At 39.0% G+C, this 19,296-nt stretch overlaps 1 protein-coding gene across 3 annotated transcripts in view; it reads right to left on the bottom strand.

Annotated features, from left to right (window-relative positions):
• The window catches only part of si:dkey-166d12.2 (rap1 GTPase-activating protein 1), a 61,742-nt gene extending 42,768 nt beyond the window's left edge, over positions 1–18,974 (bottom strand). The window contains exons 1-2 of one of the 3 annotated variants that reach the window (XM_038291214.1): positions 18,810–18,974; positions 4,810–4,903 (exon numbers count right to left, since the gene is read on the bottom strand). The gene's annotated coding sequence lies outside the window, so the exon portion shown is untranslated. Of the gene's footprint in view, positions 1–4,809; positions 4,904–18,809 lie in introns of those variants that run through there. The other 2 variants (XM_038291215.1, XM_038291218.1) reach the window with 2 other exon arrangements.
• Positions 18,975–19,296: the final 322 nt, after the last annotated feature.

Genomic DNA, 19,296 nt, shown 5'->3' with positions numbered 1-19,296 from the left:
CCTGGCCCCATTTTCTTTACACTTAATTTTTATTTTAACAGTGGTTTAAAATGTAGGTGTTGTACTTTAGTTTCAGTTGCGTTGAAAAGGTATCACAGTTTTGATCTGCTATGTCTGTAGTCTTTAGAGCCAAAAATTGTATTTCATATTAAACGATGAACTATTGCCTTATTTTTATGTTTCATGCTTTTCCTCTGTGCCCCTATATTAAATACCAGTTACCACCTTGGCCCCTACAATAATTTCGTCTAGAACTGCCATTGCATTGGTGGTTTCAAATACAGCTAAATTAGAAAGTGAAACATCTAGCTGGAAAAAATAAACTAAAGAATTAAAATAAATTAGAAGAAACTTCTTGTTGGCAACAAAAAGCATGTTTGAATGACCTGCGACATAGGATCTTCCACAACATGTGTATGTATTAATGTCAAGCTTGTATGTATTTTGACCTGATGAAGGTTGAGTTGAATCCACAGATTCAAACTAAGGCTTCAACCCACCATTCTTTTAATCACTGCAATTATGAATTATTTGTTTCATACTAAAAAAAGGTTGATTCCAATAACTCATTAACACAATCAAATAAATGTGGAATTGATGCCACAAAAGAGTGGTAAATGTTTCACCAGAACTTATAAAAATGTGATCATAATGAAATGGCATACATGTGTTTTGCTAGTTATTTTAGGCCAAATTAAATTTGAGACAGAAATAAAAGCTTTGTCTCCACTGGTATGTTTAAGGCGGGAACAACTGCTGCAAATCTATATTTGTCCCATGAGCCTGTGACAGAGGGCACAAACTCTTCTGTCAGGCAGCCCACCAGCCTGCCAATGAGAGTTACTGCATCACTGATACTCATGCACTAGGGGACTTTCACCTAGGGCGAACATTTGAAGGATATGATGAGCCAAAAGCAGAAAGACAACCAGTGGGGTATCAAAATGTGCATAAAAAAAAAACTAAGGATGGATAATTCATTTTACCCTACTAAGATACTTAGTTGGAAATATTTGACCTTGTCTGTCTTTCAAAAAAGAGATGTCAGTTTTTTCTCCAAATGTCCTTTTAGACCTTAAAGAAAAAAAGTTTTAATGGTTGAAAGCGATAGATTTTTGTGGCACTGCATTTCCTCTATGGTTCCCTAGAACTTCTATTGTTCTCTGAAGTAGGATAACCGAAATATACAGTGGACATAGAGCAGAGTCACTGTGCTTTAATAATTTTTGTGCAATTAACATAATGCTGAATGTGGTGAACACATTTATTTTATGTTCGTATATATTTTTTTTTTTATATTTTGGAGAAAGCTCCGGCTGCTTAGACTGCAGCTTTCAGCTCACCTGCTTGTTTGATCCCCTGCATCTCATTTCTCTTGACATCAGATTGTGAAGGGTGTTTAGATCACCATTGTGATACCATCCACCTTCTATCACTTATCCATCAAGGTCACGGGGGGCTGGTGCCTATCTCTATGGATGAAAGGCGGGATACACCCTGCAAAGGCCGCCAGTGTATTGCAGCAACACATAGACACACAACCAGGCACACACACACTCACCTTAGAGCAACCTATAAGTCGGGGTTTCCAGTGAGAACTCATGCATACAAGGCAGGTAGATGCAAACTCCATGTATATCCTAGATTGGAGATCAAACCCAGGATCTCCTTGCTGCAAGGTAACAAAGTTGGAAACTGTGCTGCCATGCTAAGTCCTCTTGGAAAGCAAGATTATTCTCTCCAATGTCAGCAGAAGAAGGGATAATGTGTTCTAAAATGTCCTATTAAAAGTGTGGTCTGAAGTTGGTCTTATTAAAACCAGGAGATGACATACCTCCTCAAATCATCCAAAGAAAGCCTTTCACTGTACCTCAAACAACCTGGATTCTTTAGGTCTCCTCCCTTTCCCCCCTTTAAAAATAAAACCAATGCTTTTTCTTTTCCCTGAACAGAAGACTTTGGATGTCAGAGGAATCATGATCTCATGTATGATACTACTGATGATGTTTCTGGTTCAGGAATGTGTATGCAGGACTGAACTAAATTATCAAAACTTATATCATGATACATTTATTAATTTCAGTTGACACAAGAACATTTTTAAAATCAGTTTAAACAATATAAATGCCTCAGAAGGACTGCCAAGAATGCCCACAGCAGATACCAATTTAAACTTAGTATGCCATCTTTATAAAACTCCTTTAGTTTAACATCTGAAAAAAATGTTTAAAAGACAAAACACACACAGCTACATAAACCCAGGAATGTCTGTCAGTGACAAATGCTGTGATCTTAGCAATAGCATAAATATCAGTAAGCAGAGAGCGCAGTTGCTTAGGGGCCCACGACCTCTTAGCACTACAAAAAATGTTAATCTAAGTTAGTAATTATTTCTTAAAATAAGTGGATTTTTTCTTAAATTGAGCAGGTAAGTGAGACACGTTGCCAATGGAATAAGACCATTAACATTTTAAATAAGAAAAAAACAACTGAAATCTCTTATTTCAAGTGCATAATATCTAATTATCTTATTTCAAGGGTAAAAACGCTAATTCCATTGGCAGATCCTCTTATTTTCCGGCTTAAATTAAAGGTGAATACACTTATTTTAAGACATTTTGACTCATTTGTAGAATGTTTTTGCAGTGAGGGGCCACATCACTGACACCTACGCTCATAATCTAGGACATTTCTTTGCAGATGTAATGGTGCAAAAAAATCCTCTTTAACCCACCTGATACTGAAGTGACTGACCGCACCGGACCGTATTTATGCCGCAAGATATGCCAGATTTCAACATGATGGTGAGTCATTTAAACATGACAGCAATTACAAAGCAGTTCAGTTTAGTTTATTTATATAGCGCCAAATTCACAACACATGTCATCTCAAAGCACTTTATAGTTCAACCAAATCATACAGTCAAATTGATACAAAGTTTTCTATCTAAGGAAAACCAGTTGATCGCATCGACTCATTGACTCAAATACAATCCCTCACACTAAGCATGCTTGTAGCGACAGTGGAGAGGAAAAACTCCCTTTTAACAGGAAGAAACCTCCAGCAGAACCAGGCTCAGTGTGAGCGGCCATCTGCCGAGGCCGACTGGGGTTCAAGGAGACAGAAGCAGAGACACAAAAAGCAGCTGTAAAAGGAGGCCCCGTCCAGGAAACACACAGCCAGGCAGACGAGCTCCGAGCCAGCTCCCATGTCAGAGGATGAAGAGAGCACATCCACTCAGTCACGGTCAGAGAAACAGACCCACCCTGGAAAACAGGCCGATCTATAAACAAGGGTGTTGATGGAAGCAGCACAGCTGATGTTTTTTTCCAGGATGGCGTCACAGCCAAACAGGACAGTGGTACTTTTAATTACTATATTAAAAGAATGATGTCTCTGAGTATTTTATTTTTTACACTACAGCTTGGAATTATGGGCAATCCAGAGCATGTTAGCGACGATGGATACCCAAAAGAGGAAAGAAGAGCTGCTGGAAGAACAGAAAAAACTTCCCAAAATAAACACGTTCTTTCAAAGAACCAATAAGTTCAGTAAGCATCTCCCTGAAATGAGTTTTTGGAACTTGGGATGTCTGTAACATGTGGTGGTGCGCTGTCACCAATGGTTCAATTTAAGGTGCGCAGTCACTATTTTTCCGTGTGTGATGTGTGATCATATACTACTGGGAATTGCATAATTGTATCTTCTTGGCTGATTTATGAAACTGTCGCTGTATTATGAACCTTTATCACATGTTGTACTTCATATGAGGCCCACCCAGATAATGTTGCTTACGGGCCTATTGTTGTGTCGTTACGCCATTGGATCTTAGAGCGTATGTAGATTGAAATATCAGCAACATCATATCAATATTATCGAATAAAATCCTATTGCTATATATATTGATACTGAATTATTGTTCAGCCCTATGGGGAAATAATTCTCTCTCTCCACTAAACCTTATTTTAACACATCCAAAGCTCTCTGTGAATATCCAACTTCTTTACCAAAGATTTTTGGTGCCTTTTCCTTATTATTGAGGATGACAAGTAATGAACTCATTATTCCTAGTTTTGATAAAACCAAACTGTAGAAAGAAAAAGAAAGTATATTGATCTTATGCAATATGGGGTATTCATTAGCTTTGAGCCATAATCATCAAAATGAATAAATAGCCCCTTTTATCACCCAAGTTAAACATGAGTTTTAAGTTTAAAACTCATTTAAAGGAATTTAATTTTTCAATTATATTATTTTTTGTTAAAATAAGTCAAGATAAAAGCCAGATTATATTTTTTTTACTTTTTATTTATTTACAAACTTCCACTTAAATTTGTTCTGGGACACTGTCCTAATGCACACCCATATATTCTGAAATATTTCCTCTTTGAGGGACTTAACTCTTTGCAGATCAGCCAATCATCTTAGATGCTGTCAAACTTTAAAGCTGTCCGCTGCTGTCAACTGTCACTGCCATGTCAGAATGATCCAGGCGGCTCCACCCTGTCCATCTCGGTATTCATCAGAGCCAGCTGTCCTTTCACAAGGCAACAAGGTTCATGCACCCTGCTCTATATTATAACCATCTTCCTTCAACCTGATTCATATCTGACTCACTCTGCAAAATTATAAATTAATTCCTTTTAAATGTCACTGAACTAATCCTGTATCCATGTAAAAAAAATGAAGGCAGTGGCAGCAGTGAGTTAGTCGTTATTAGTGCCTTTATATGACAGAGCAAGATGCTAAAAGGGTGAGGAATGTAAACCTTAATAAAAAAGATAACAGCAGGTTAAAGAAGGGAGTTACCTTTACAAATGAGAAACGAGGAAACGGAAGGTGAGACTGTAGCTGTAAGGGATTTATTTCATCAGATGTTCGGGGAATCCGTCCATCTTGTTTCCTGTGAGTCAGAGAAAAATCGTGGGGTGGGATGAGAAAAAGGAAAGAGACATTGCTTAAAAGCTAAAGATGAAAGTTTTACTTATGCAATAAGAGTGTGGGACAAAAAGAACAGAGTAACCTAAATGAGTTATTTAAATCAGACCTTCCCAAGTCTCTAAATAGTGTTGGTGTTGTGCCACAATGTCTCTTTACCCAAGACTGTACAAAAGCATAATTTCTGCTGTACATAGCTTTTGCCTTCACTCTATCTTGTATTAAGGGGATGTGCAATAAAAAGTCAAAGCTGTGAAAACCCTACGATTGAAAGAATTACAATAAAGTCCATGAAAGGGGAAGAACAAACAAGAAAAAAAAGAAAGACAGAAAACAGAAAAGCTCAGCTACCTGCTCCCCTCCCCACTCTGCTCTGTTTGATTGGACTGAATTACCAGTCTGACTAGGATTCTGGTCACATTATATGACTTCACACTTCGTCTCACACCACAGTCAGTCGCTGGAGATGGCACCCCTTCCGTGCGTACATCCTGTTCATAAACCTGTAGCAGTGGGCATTTCTAAACACCGCCCAAGAACAAAAGAAACTGCGAATGATTGAACAATATGATTTCTTGGTGGGAATAGAGTGAGAATTGAGGGGGGAGAAGTGTGCTCTCACCATCACATATTTCCCTCATTCTGCCATTTTGGCTGAAGTCTTTGTGCTTTAAAGGCAGCAAAGCTGAAATAAGATACACAATCTTTCGTCTGCAACACAGTCCATTAATAGATAATGGAGCTCTCCCTATTTCACTTGAGGAGAATCTATAAGTCTTTGTAAACAGAGTTTCTCTCCCCTGACATCAGACCACTGACCTGGACTGAGGTTAGAAAATCTATTACAAATGCAGCACTTTTTGCCCTTGATCTTTGCTGAATTCAGAGATATTACAAAAAAAAATAGTTAACAGCCTTGCTCTTTGAGCAGCAGCAGGTTCTAAAAACACACATATAAAGGGTGTCCTTTGGTGTCCATATATGTTAATATATAACAGCAAATTCAAGATGTCAAATACTGCATGCTGACACTATCTGACTGAGTTATTTGCAACCTTTGAATGGGGAAACCCCATTTTATGGATTACTCACTTGCATTGTCTATCAGGCAGGACTTGCTTGCCTTAAGTTTGCTTAAATTAAGATTGATTTATAAATTCTGGATTCCATCACTAGTTAAAATGTATTTAGTAAATCAGATCTCCTAGTCCGGCTTTAACATAATGACATTTTCTGTGATTCAATATCTGAACCTTTTGGAAATTGTGTGACATTATATGAGCGTAATATCAGGCCTTTGTATGATTCTTGCCTTTCCATAGTCCTGTGACCTTCAGGTTGCATCTTTATTTAACGTCTGTGCACAGATTAGAAATGCGAGTGCCGTGATTAATCAAATTAGAACTGCTTGTGTTTCTATAAATATTTAAGGTTTGCTGATCTAACTCCTTCAGACAACTCTGATCCTGCTATAGCATGGTTAGAGATATAGCATAGATACAGAAGGGAAAGGGTGCATAAATAGAGAGAAAATAAAACTGCAAAAACACAAATCTGAGTTGAGAGGAGAGGAGCAGAAAACAGAGGATATAACAACAAAAAGAAGACAACAGGCTTCCAAAGGAAACATCAAAATAGCTCCAATAGCAGTGGGTATTCCCTTAGATATTTATGTGTGTGGAAAGAAAAACCTATGGTGATTACACAATATCATTCAGGGTGGTAAATCTATCTGTAGCTGCAGCTTAGTGTTTAGTATTAGGGTATATCCATGAACACCTGGATCCAAAGGATTTTACAAAGCTTCTTTGGAAGGAAAATATGCTTAATAGCAGACTCGTCCTGCACCTCCCCAACCCCTGAGGGACCAAACCCCAAAGGAGCCCTTTCACTGAGGGGCCCTGACCCCGGATTCCATTGTCTCCTCTGGTGGCTGGTCAGAACCAAGGATGAGAGTCCAGGGGTCTGAGGCCCTGGGGTGCACCATCTCCTTGCGGGGACCCCACGGAGCCAGGAGTTCCGGGCCTGGCTTGGCAGACTCCAGGAATGACAGTGCCCACTGAAGCACCCAAACTCGCCTCCAGAGAACCATCAGCTCTGTCAGGGTTCTGCCCTGTGTTTAAGTTTAATTTTAGTTTCTTTGTATTTGTAGTTGTTTTGTTCTTGAGTTACTCTCGGTTGCCCCCTTGTGTTTGTTTCCTTTCCCCTTGGCTTCCTTCTAGTTGCTTCCATCCACATGTTCGTTGTCTGCTCATTAGTCCAGTCTTTGTCCTGGCTCCTATATATATAATCTCCCTGTGCAGTTCCTCAGTGCTGGTTCCTCATTTTTTCCTGGCTCCTCATGTATGTTTTTCCTGATGTCTCCTAGATTCTGTCTTTTTCTGTATTCGTTATTTTGGACTTTTGGCCTCAGTTGCCTGTGATTACTTCATTAAATCAGAAAAACTCATCTCTGCCTACAAATCTCTGCATTTGGCTCCTCAAAACCTCAACCCAACCGTGACAAGCGTGCCACCAGACTAAGGCACCTAACCCATGCTTGGGACCAAGGATGTTGCAGCAACCTGACAAGTAGACAAACACTGATTCACATTCATCCAGTCAAATTCCCACAATCTCACCCTTTCAGCCATACAGACCTACAAGCACTCAACAGAGACGCACAGAGGGGCAGACACCAGAATCCTGCGTGGTGTGTGACAGAACCGAGACCCGAACACAATTATCCCCATTTAAACCAAGCTGGACCACATAGACTCGTATATAATAAAGACCAAAGGCCCAGGGGGAGATTCCCCACACCCAGCATGGGAAGGGGACAGGTAGCTAGAGCTCTAAATAAAAAAAATTAAAAAAGAAAAATGTCAGAGAATGAGTGCCACCAAAGCAAGGAGAGCGGCAATGTAGCGCAGGTCTAGTCCCAAGATTGACCTCAGACCCACCCTGATTTTATGTCTTCTAAAGGGAATTTCTTTTCATTTAAAAAGTATCGGAATAAAAACACTGAATACAATGTTTGTCACGAAGGCAGTGACAAAAAACTGAACAGGGGAAAAGCCGTGAAGCGAGGATGAGGATTGAAAAATAAACACCTGGTTGAATTAGCAATTCATCATTTAATCTGTTGACTTTGTAGCTTAGAAAATGTTGTCGATGTAGATTTCTTTTTTCTGTGGTGATTACCACCTTTCTTTTAGGAAAATCACAACAGAAATCCCCACAGTTACTCACTGCTTACCCATTTTCATTCACTGTGTAGTATTCTAAGAAAAGCATGTTGATAAGATACATATCAAATCTGGGAAAATTTGCCCAAATTCTTTAAAGATTTAAGTTTAACTTTTGTCTATTTATCATTCCACATCTAAACTTTACATATTGAAGTAGAAACTAATATATAGAAATAAAACAAGTAGATTAATCCGTTTAAGTTAATCAAAAAAAAAGTTTTACTTAATTATAAAGGGAAGTTTTAACTGATTTAAAACTTAATCTTACAGATCTGTAAACATTGCGTTTAGGAGGATCTATGGAACTACATTTGAACCATAATAGATTCTAGATTAAAAAAGTAGACACAACAATGTCCTCTGAACAGTGCTTCAGGAAGTAGGGTAAAAACCCATTTAACCTGGAGCAGACGGCTCAATTCTGTGAATGACTGAAAAAGACATTTTATCAGTTACCATCATCCTTACAAGTCCTGCAGTGATGGTGTTATGTTGAAAAAAGGAAGTTATCTGCCTCCCTGAAGGCAATAACCTTTAGTAGTGGAGGAGATTAACTTTTAGCATAAGGATAGTATTGAGAAATGTGAATAAGAGAATAAAAAAACAAAGAGGTAGTTAATAGAAGGTGTAGATTTCATTAACACTTATCAAGCTAAGCAAAAAACATAAAGAGCCGCCTTGTCCATTAACAAGCTACATGCTGATTAAGGTTTCTTTTAAAATGAACACTTTGCAGACTTCATCGGTAAGAGTGAACTTAGTCTTACAAGATTTGAGACTTGGGACATTCCTTTAAAAATGACAACAAAATGCTCTTTGTATCCTTAAGACTAAAAGAGAGATCTGAATGTTGTCGGTCTGAGTGCATCATTCATACAATGAGTGTTTATATTGCTTTTACATTCACCTTCATATCAAATAATCCCACTTGTATTTTACTCTCTGCTACACACAGTATTAACAGCTTATTCTCAACATTAACAGGCAAAGTTTGTTCATGTGTTTGTCTCCTAGCAACATGATGGAGACCCTAAACCACTTAGAAATAATCCTGAAATCACAAATTGTGGAATGATTGCTTGCATGAAATTACACAAAATACTGCAGCTATTATACAACTCATGAGTCAAATCAAAGGAAAATTGGATTGCTGGGACACTGATCTTCTCTTTGTTCTACTGAGGGTGAAAATTACAAGATTGTAGATGTACAGTAAAGTGCAAAGGTGGGTTTAGAAAAAGTAGCAAAGGTTTATACAGAGACACTTTATGTACATATTTGGGATCTGACCAAAAATGGAGCTGCATGCTAAATGGACCAAGAGTGTTAGGAACCTTTGACCTAATTATTACATTTTAAAAGTATTCACACATTTTTCACCTTTTGTCAAGTTACAAATCCGAACCCCAATATTTCATAAAGATTTTAGATGACAGGCTACCAACATAGTTTTAGGCTACGCCTCTCTCATTGTTGGACATCAACAGACTAGGTCCCTGGACTTCAAAAGGTTTATTAAACTGTTGTAAAATGAAAAGTGTGCACAAAGCTCATCTACCAATCATTTGCAAATCAAATTGTGTATCTAAAATGAGCAGAACAACAGGCCCAAGATCAGGTCTTAGGTGCCTAAAGATGTTCCCCCTGCATGACTTTTAGCACATGGGAGCATCATTTTTTCTCATTGTTTTTAACAATATCCTTTTTCCTCCTATTTTCCATAAAAGGCAGATTTCCAAAATGCTTGCAACGAGAGCTGCGCATCTCTGCATTTTATGCTTTGGTTTCTATAAAGGAGTTTCAGTACAGGGTGTGAATATAATGGTAATGCAATGTTTTCCAATTTGATTCCTAGATCTGAAAACCATATCTGATTTTTCGTTAGCTTCAAAAATATAAGTTCATTCATTATTGTGTCATATACTTTAAAAACTTGCCAAAATCTCTTTAAAATTCTAGACAAGAACACTTTTTTAAGTAACGTTAACTCGTTAAGTGCCTTGCATATACCAAGACATCATAAAATGCCGTTCAGAAAACCATTAAAATAATTATTAAAAGTGTTGATTATAAAAAATGTAAAATAACACAATAAAAACAAACCATGAAAATAAGAATTAAAGAAAAGTTTTGCGAAACCACAAGAGAGTTGAAATCAGCTTTGACTTGTTCTATAGTAATAAGAACCAGTGGTGTATAACAGTTTAAGTTCTGCAAAAAAAATCCAGGTAAAATCCACAGTGATAAAAACTTTCATTTTTTTTATACTGATGGATTATTATATTATTATATTAGTTGTTTTTTTTTTATAAGGAAAATCTGATTTTCTAGAATGTTTCTCATATCGACAACAGACAGTCTAATATCTAAATCCAATAATTAATCCTATGTTTACCAGCTGCAGTCTCTACTGACTGTGTGGGTCATAAGCTCTGCAGTTCAATCATGTTTAAGTTCAGGTTGTACCTCTTAATATAAAAAGTGCATCAACAAACTGGATTAAAAACTGTATTTCAGAAAGAGAAGATTTGGCAGCAGAGTGGCAGACGAGCAGGGTCAATATGGACGGATAAATCCACACAGGTCAACAGCTTAATCTACCTACTAATAAAATCAAATTTTTCTCTGAGGGCATGCTTAACATATAACCTTTTTGCTAAAAGATTACAACCGTTGATATCCATAGATTGAATGTCATGTTCAGATCAAGGCTAATGTTGAATGAACCAAACTAGCTTTAATCTGCCATGTTTATCTCTGTGTTGTAACTCATGCAATTAGCTGAACCTTGGGACTATCCAATCACATGCATATTTAGACAAAATATTTTATAATCATTTAAAATTTGAAGAAGTTTAATCCTGAAGTCATTTTAGCATTTACACATTTGCTGTTAAAGTAAATTCTTACTCATGGCTGTATGTGCAGATTAACAATGCTTTGGTTACTTTGACAAACAAAGGTTACCCTGAACTGCTGTTAGCAGGTTCTGACTTCAGCTTGTCTGCACTATTATTGTGGGGTTGCCCGATTCCAGGGTGACATGGGCTATTAAAGGTATAGTGGAGGATTTCGCAAATTTTTGAAAAGACGATCCCTCTACACTTAAAAAAAAAAGTGCACATGCACAACCTTGTACCAGCCGCAACAGGGAATGCCTATTAAATGTGTGCGAGAGCGTGCATGAGCCCATTTCTCCTTGTGCACGCTCTGTTTACATGTAAATGTTTGCATCACTCATACAAACTTTCTCTTTAAAAGAAGATTTTAAATTTTTCTGCTATGTCAGTCTCACCAGCATTACATCAAAATCTGGATGAGCACGGAGGACAACCTTATGTAAACATATTACCAGAATGATTGACAATTAGGAGGACCGATTTTTTGGATTTTCCACCCGTTTAAAGAACATCCTCCACTATACCTTTTAATCCACTATCAAAGCTCTAATAGGTCTATATGATTTTTCTCGTTAGCAGAAAAGACCTTGGATAATCTGGTGTCATTATTAGCAAAGAAAAGCAATCCTTTGTTCTGCAGCTATCTGTGCCTTACAAAAATATTCATACTTTTTAAGGCTTCCCACATTTTGTTACAAATCCTTCACAAAGTTAAGTGTGCTTTAATTAGGTTTGTTGAGATGGTGAAACAGGCTTTTTAAAAACCTACTACTAAATGAATGGATTTGTAATTCGTACTCTTTTATTCCAAAACAGATTCTGCCTTAAGAATGCATCTCACCAGTAAATATTATTTACCTCTGTGCAATGTCATCCAGGTAAATAATACATTTGTTTTGTGAAGGCTTCAGGTATTTGTGAACAAATAGTTTCACTGAGACCCAAAACAAGTCAAGAAACAGATAAGTTAGAAAAAAATGTTGTGGAGAACTTTAAAGCTGCCTTTCATCATAAAACAATATTTTACCCTTTGAACACAATATGAAACCTACCAAACACCAGAAACTGACAAAGCAGTTAAGATTAAAATAGTATTAAAACAGCTAACAGCAATGCTAGGGGGCTACAGAGCTCAGTTTCAAGAACACCTAGACACAACAAGTAAGTCATAAGTTCCTTGTGGCTTGGCTTTGTGGAGGAGATACAATAAGAAAGATAATAGAAGCCCAGGAAGTTGCAGCTTTGGTCAGATGCGACTTAAACTGAGCCTTCTGGCTGACATGAAAAAAAGTTTTGTAGAGGGGAAATTGTCAGGATCCCAGTTTTTGTGTTTGTCTCATTGTCTTGTCTTTTGTGTTTCTCCCTTCCATCACCAGGAGGCGCCTGGCTCCGGTTCGCCTCCTCACACACCTGCAAACGGTTGCCTCATCACCAGACTACTCTTAAGCTGCTGGTTGCCACTACTTCGACGCCAGAGTGTTTGCCAGTTTGGGGTACTCTAGCCAAGCCTTGTTTAAGCTGAGTCTAATCTGAGTTTTTGCATTTTGAGTTTTTGTCCTCTAGCCAAGCTGAGATCTCATTGAGTTTTCTGAGCGCTTGTTTCTCCCTGAGTCTCAACTTTGTTTGTTTTTGCCTTTCGGCAGGAAGCCTTTCTGCAAACTGGACCTCTTCGGACCGCCTTCTCACAAGTGGGATCAAATGAGTCTTACACTGAGCGACGGATTCCAAACAGGAGGTTTGGATCCAGCCCCTTTGAGCACGCTGAGATGACTCTCTGAGTAAGGAAGTCATCTTCACCACGACCCGTTCAAGTACCACAGGAAAACTGTGTTGCAACCAGCGGCTGCATCATTCCACTCCGTCCGAATTCTGGGTAAACCCTGTTCCGCCCTCCACCGAATCAAACAAACTCTGGAAGACCAACACACAGACTGGAGTCTACGTGTCTCTTCTTCTCTGGAAATGTAAGTGGCAACAAATCCCCTGCTTCGAGATTAACAACTCAAATTCCCCATTGAGCCTGAATCTAACAGTCTGTCTTCCCCTCGTCTTCCATTTTCCCGGCAGAGCAGAGTTCGGAGAAACTCTGCACCAAACTCAAAATACATTTCAATAAAACCCGTTGAAACTTTTACTCTGTGTCTATCTGTTTGGCTTCACTGCATGTGGGTCCAAGCTTTAGATAAAATCATGACAGAAACCTCTTTCTTCACCACAGATACAGAGAAGCTGGTGGGGATGGGAAGATGATCAGAGCCAAACACAGAGCCAAACACATAACAACTAGTTATGTCCCCCATTTGACAGTTTCTGAAAATTAAAAAAAAAATGTAATCAACAGGTCTTTTATTTAAAAGAAAGCAGAGTTGCAGTCATTGTCACACAGCCACGCAGGATGTCAATCAAAATACAAACGCTGTGCCGCATGTCATGACCAATCTGCACATGTTGCGTACAATAAAATGGAAAAGGTGATGAACTAAAGAAAATATAATAGAAACTTTATTGAAGGAAAAGAAAATGCAGCCACAAAGACAGTGGAATGGTTAATAACGAGGTGAGGCCAATGAAAAGGGATTCTCAGAGAGTTTTTTATAAAGCTTGCCAAAATAATTTCTTATCTCAGGAAGAGGGCAGAGTGATGAGCTGTGAGTCTCCTGTTCCTTATAACAATCCTTGGTATTTAAGAGGATTGCTATTTCACAACAACCTGATCCTGAATGTCCTGAAAAAACGAAGGAGATCATTGTTGACTTCAGGAAAAATTGGCCTAACCACGCTCCACTGCTCATCGCCAGCTCAGCTGTAGAGGTGGTCAGCATCACCAAATTCCTGGGGGTGCACATCACAAATAACCTCACTTGGACTGTGAACAACACCTCCTGGTCAAAAGGGCACAAAATCGTATGTACTTCCTATGGAGGATGAGGAGAGCCCACCTGCACCCACCCATCCTTACGACCTTCTACAGAAGCAGCATAGAGAGCGTTCTAACCAGCTGTCTCACTGTGTGATGTGGAGGCTGCAGCTCCTCAGACTGGAAGGATGTGAGGAGAGTGGTGAGAACAGCAGTGAGGATCATCGGGGCTCCTCTACCCTCCATAAAAGACATTTCATCCCAGCGCTGGGTGTCCCAAACCCGTAACATTATCAATAACCCGTCACAACCCCACCATGGACTATTCTCCCTGCTGACCTCTGGGAAGAGTCTGCATCAAACTATTTTTTTGCACCATATTTTTTTGTCTCCCAATTTTTACATTTGATCACTGCTCCACTTTAACAAATGGAAATGTCATGAGAGCTGTGCAAAATCACATTTCGGTTTTCTGTAATCTTGACCTCCTACCATGCATAAAATACACTGTTTATTGATTTTTTGTCTTATTTTTCCCCGCCTATCATATGAGCATGGTGATTTTAAATAAAGTTCTGGCAGACAGACTCTGTCTGAAAGCCCTTGAAGAGGAAAAGTCTAGTGTTCCTTCTGCCTGATCACAACTCCGTTTCTGCCTCCTGTTTAAACCCTGCTCTGCCTTGCCCATGATGGATCTCTCATCGGCTTCTGGTCACCAACTCTGTTTTGTGCCCTGGATTTTTTCTCCTGTTATTTCCCTGGATTGGACTGATTACCTCTGCTCTGACTCTGGCTGGACCTCCTGGTTAGGGTTTGTGGATGTCCCTACCGATTCTGCCTCTCTGGTTCTGGCCTTGTTCTATCACTGGACACTGGTTCCTGTCAAACCATTATTAACACATGCAAGGATTTCTCCCTCTGAAACTTCTGACTATTCGGTGGAGCAGCTTTCATCTGCAAAGCTCCAGTGACACCTCCATCATTGAGGAACCAAAGTTAATGATCCAAATAACTCCCTCTATTCAGAAGAAGTTAGCAGTGTTTAGTCTGAGTTATTGGCAATTAACCTTCCCTCGGTAGCTTATTACCTACTAACCCGATCCCCCTGCCCATACTGGTTCCTTTGCATGCTTCCGTAGTTTTCCTTCTGACCTGCTGCAGTTTGCATTTGAATAAACTGTTTAAATGCCTCTCTTTTTGTTGTGCCTGGCTGAATTGTGGGTCTCCTGGAACTGTTAGTCACATAAAGACACATCCCGAAATGTCTTGTATTTGTAACTGCAGCTAAAAGTGGTTGTATGACCCAAATGCTCAGATTTTTTGTGAAGTTGTTTTCTGTGAGCTTTAAAATTGTTATACTACTTGTGATGACTATTGAATAAAGTACCCCCAACCCCTCCAATAAAACACTCACACACACAATCACACACAGCTTTGTTTACATAATTTATGAGGATATTTCATTGACATTCTCTTTATATAGCCTAACCCAGACCCTAAACCTAACGATTACCAACATATTCCTAACCCTAATCTAAACTGAATTCACACCTTAGCCCTGAACCTAACCCATACTCAAATAGAGAACTGTTCCCTTATGTACCTGTAAGTTCCAAATGTGTAGAATATTTTACGATACATCACCCTCACATTGAAGGTAAAACAATCCAGACACACAAAAGACAAACATTTATTTTTACGGTTCTATGATGAAAAAATTTAAGAAAGACCAAGGGACCCTTTTGTGAGGGACTGCATATCTTAAACATTCAGCTATACTCTATGCCTGTGTGGTACTTGCAGGAGCATAGGGAAGAAAGTTCATATCTCCAGGAATCAATTTACGGGAGGTCGGACATACCTTATATAGGTCACCACATGCCATCAAAACATTCTGTATTTTATGTATTTAACGAGTGAAAATATAAATTGTATTTATATTTTAACCAAAGGTTTAACAATATATTCTTGTAAATCTTGTAAGGTGTGATATATTAATAATTTTTCAAATGGCTCTGCCATGACTTTGAAACCACCAACCTGATAAATGGAGGTTACCCCTTTCATACTTTGTTATGACATTAAAAATCGTTGGTTGGAAGGCAGACACACAATTGTCTTTTTTTTATGTATGCTGGCTAAAAGGGGTTTAGTCTTTTTTATAATATGAGGAGGCTTTACAGGGGGTCTTTATCATTTAACATCAACGAAATTCATTTTTATTCCAGTGCTATCATTGATTTTTATACAAAAAAAAAGGAATGAATTTCAATGATAGAAGGTAATAGATGACTTGTTTTGAAGCCTGCATGTAACCTGACAACAGCCAGATGCATGTCTCACTCCGCCTAGCTCCGCTCACATACATCTGGGAACCCGCCATAGGAATTGCCTTTACTGAAGGCTGGGCCTTATCAAAACTCCTTGCATATGATTGGATAAGCCACTTGTCTGTCATCTTTATTGACGTGCTATTTCAACCACTCACACCGAAGCTAACCCGTGACGCTGTGAGAGGAGGAGCCATTTGATAGATCAAGCTCTTGCCAAATCCGGTCGGGAGAAGGGCGAAAACATCGTTTCCACCAACAAAAGCCTTCAAAGCCGTTCTCTGATGTTCTTTTAATTAAACAATATCAGATATATTGGACAACACAGAAGAAATAGCAGCATCAATGCTAACGCTTGCTTCCTCAATGCGAGCCGCCATTGTTGTTGGAATCTCACGGTCGCTTCTCCACTCCAGGACACACCCACCCTGCGTCCTGATTGGACAGACCATAAATTCGGTTGGGGAAATCACTTTCAATGAGCGGGTTCCCAGATGTATGTGAGTGGAGCTGGGCGGAGCGAGACATGCATCTGGCTGTTGTCAGGTTAGCCTGCATGACCATCTGCTCAAAAGGCGGGTCAACTCACCAAGCTGACAAAGGTGAGGATACATGGAGAGATAAAAGACGGATACTGAACTGCAAAATCGATAGCCAGGAACAAGTTTGAGCTAATCTGCAGGAAACAACAACAAAACTGCTTGTTCCCACAAATGTTTTTTCCATTGGGGAAACAAATGGATTATTTATAGCTCCAACTAAATAAGCAGCGTATAAACCTGGAGGAGAAAAGCGGCTGTTTGTTTGACCAGCTCCTGGGAAACATCTTCGAAACTATAAAACCTTTCCAGACGTTGTGGATAATGGTGAAAATCAAATCTGGTGAAGTACAGTAAGAGGAGGCAACTATCACCATCAACTGGTCGATACAACATATAGAGATGGAGCCAAAGTGCAAAGGAGTAATTGCTGAGGATGGAGTCCAACTGGTTTATTTGGCATGTTCTCCTGCTGTTGGGACATCAGAAGATGTGACAAGAGCTGCTGCCCCTCCCGAGCACTGGATAATGTCCTACTCAAAGTAAAACAATATTTAGTTTAATTAGACAAAGATGAAAAAAAAATGTGCTCCACATATAAATGGTAATTATCTTTGCACAAAACAACTATAAAGAAGGAGGTAAAACTGTTACATTATTGGAATTTTTCAAAATATTCTGTGGGTTTAGACCTATTATCACTTCAATTAGATGGGAAAAGTTGTGTTATCCTAAGTTGTCCATATTTTCAGAGTTTAAGTCAGGGTATAGCGAAGTTAGAAAAAACAAACAAAGAACCTTTCTGTGAAAATACAGTAGCTAGGAATAGGTTAAATAATAGCTCACAGCATTATTTATATACATTGGCACAATGGAAACAAACTGCAATAATTGAAAAAAGTGAGAGTTAATAATTTTCTATAGTTTAAATCGTTTAAATCCAAACAACTAAAATATCAGCATGTGTTCCTTCATTTTTAAGAGTCGATGTATAACAAAACATATCCTATTGTTAGTTGCTGTATAGCAAAGCAACAGCTGTGTGAAAATGAAAGAAAGGGAACTGCTTTCATTAGATGGGTTTCCAATGCAAATTACTCTACAAAAAACACCAAAATCAACACACCTCTCACCCGCACCACAGGAGGTAACAATAATTTGTTTCCTGTCTTGAACTGAGAGCATGATTGCTGCCTGTGTGCTGAGTGTTTTGCTAAAAATCTAAGGTTGTTATCATCAAGTTCTTTTGTCATTAACACCAAAACAAAGATCCTGGAAAAGCACAATCTTTGCAGACAGGTTGGCACATTTCCGGCTTGCTAATTACTGATATGTGAGGCAAATAAGGCTCAAATATGTGAGGTGTTCTCATGAAAGCATGCGTATATCCAGTTCATTGTCTCTGTAGCTACATCAGGATTCACTGCATTGTTATGACATTCTTACCCTGGGCTGAATATCTAGGATTCATTATTCATATTGAGCACAATTAATAATTAGATCACAGTTTTGCTTTGGGAAGAATAGAAGAATATTTTGCCTGGATGCATCTTTTTCTTCTCCCAGTCCAACACCGACGTCAGCACCCATATACAAAATAACACACACACACTTGCAATGTCTGAGTAAGGCAAGTACACATAAACTCCAATGCTTGGCAGGTCCACTTAGTAGAGAAAACTAATCTAATCAAGTCTATAAGCTAATGCACAATGAAAGCAGAGTCATTTACTGGAGATAACAGTCGTCTACTTCCTCTATGGACAGGAGAGTGAGGAGGAGGCAGCCATACAGAAAAAGTTCAGCATTCAGAGTGGCACACAGTAGGATTAAGAGATCAGAAACGATCAGCAGAGTTGTACAAGAGGCACAACCTTTTGAGTTGTACCTATTCTGTCAGTTTCCCCTTTATCTGTCAATTCTTGTCATGAGTTAAGCTCAATTCATTCATCTTCCATCATCAGCAGTTTATCACCACAAAGGCAGTACACTATTGTATATCTCCCCATGCTCACCTGTCTTTGGTGCTACCTCACTCACAGCTCAGCCTCCCCTCTTCAATAACTTGGTGCTCGTCTTGGTATCGCTCGCTCCATGCGTCTAGATCAGCCTCTCTATCCTCCAACACCTGCTGTCGAAGTCAGCCTCTCGCCTGTCAGATGATGGCGAGTGCAGCCCTCCCCACTTTCTCTTCCCCTCCCTGTTTCTCTCTCTCTCTCTCTCTCTCTCTCTATCTCTCCCCACCTCTCCTCACACACTTTCGTTCACGCTGCTGCTGCTTTTCAATCTAAGGCGAGCACAAACGCTTTCTTCTCTCTATCTCTCTCGTGTTTCCGTCTGTAGCTCCAGTCTCTTCGTTTGATCTGTTTGTGACAGAGATGCGCATCCAAGCTTGTATATTGCATTAGTGAGCCCTTCTTGTTGATTGCAGATTTTTTCTGATTCAGTTAGACAAAACTGCAGATAAATCCAAGCTAAAAGATAACTGAATAGATAAAAAAT

The sequence above is a fragment of the Cyprinodon tularosa genome, unplaced genomic scaffold (assembly GCF_016077235.1).
Source record: "Cyprinodon tularosa strain WSP-4 unplaced genomic scaffold, ASM1607723v1 ctg297, whole genome shotgun sequence".
In the NCBI taxonomy this organism is placed as follows: domain Eukaryota; kingdom Metazoa; phylum Chordata; class Actinopteri; order Cyprinodontiformes; family Cyprinodontidae; genus Cyprinodon; species Cyprinodon tularosa.
Note: the sequence above shows the minus strand (reverse complement) of the source record. Positions and strands in the feature narration are given on the sequence as shown.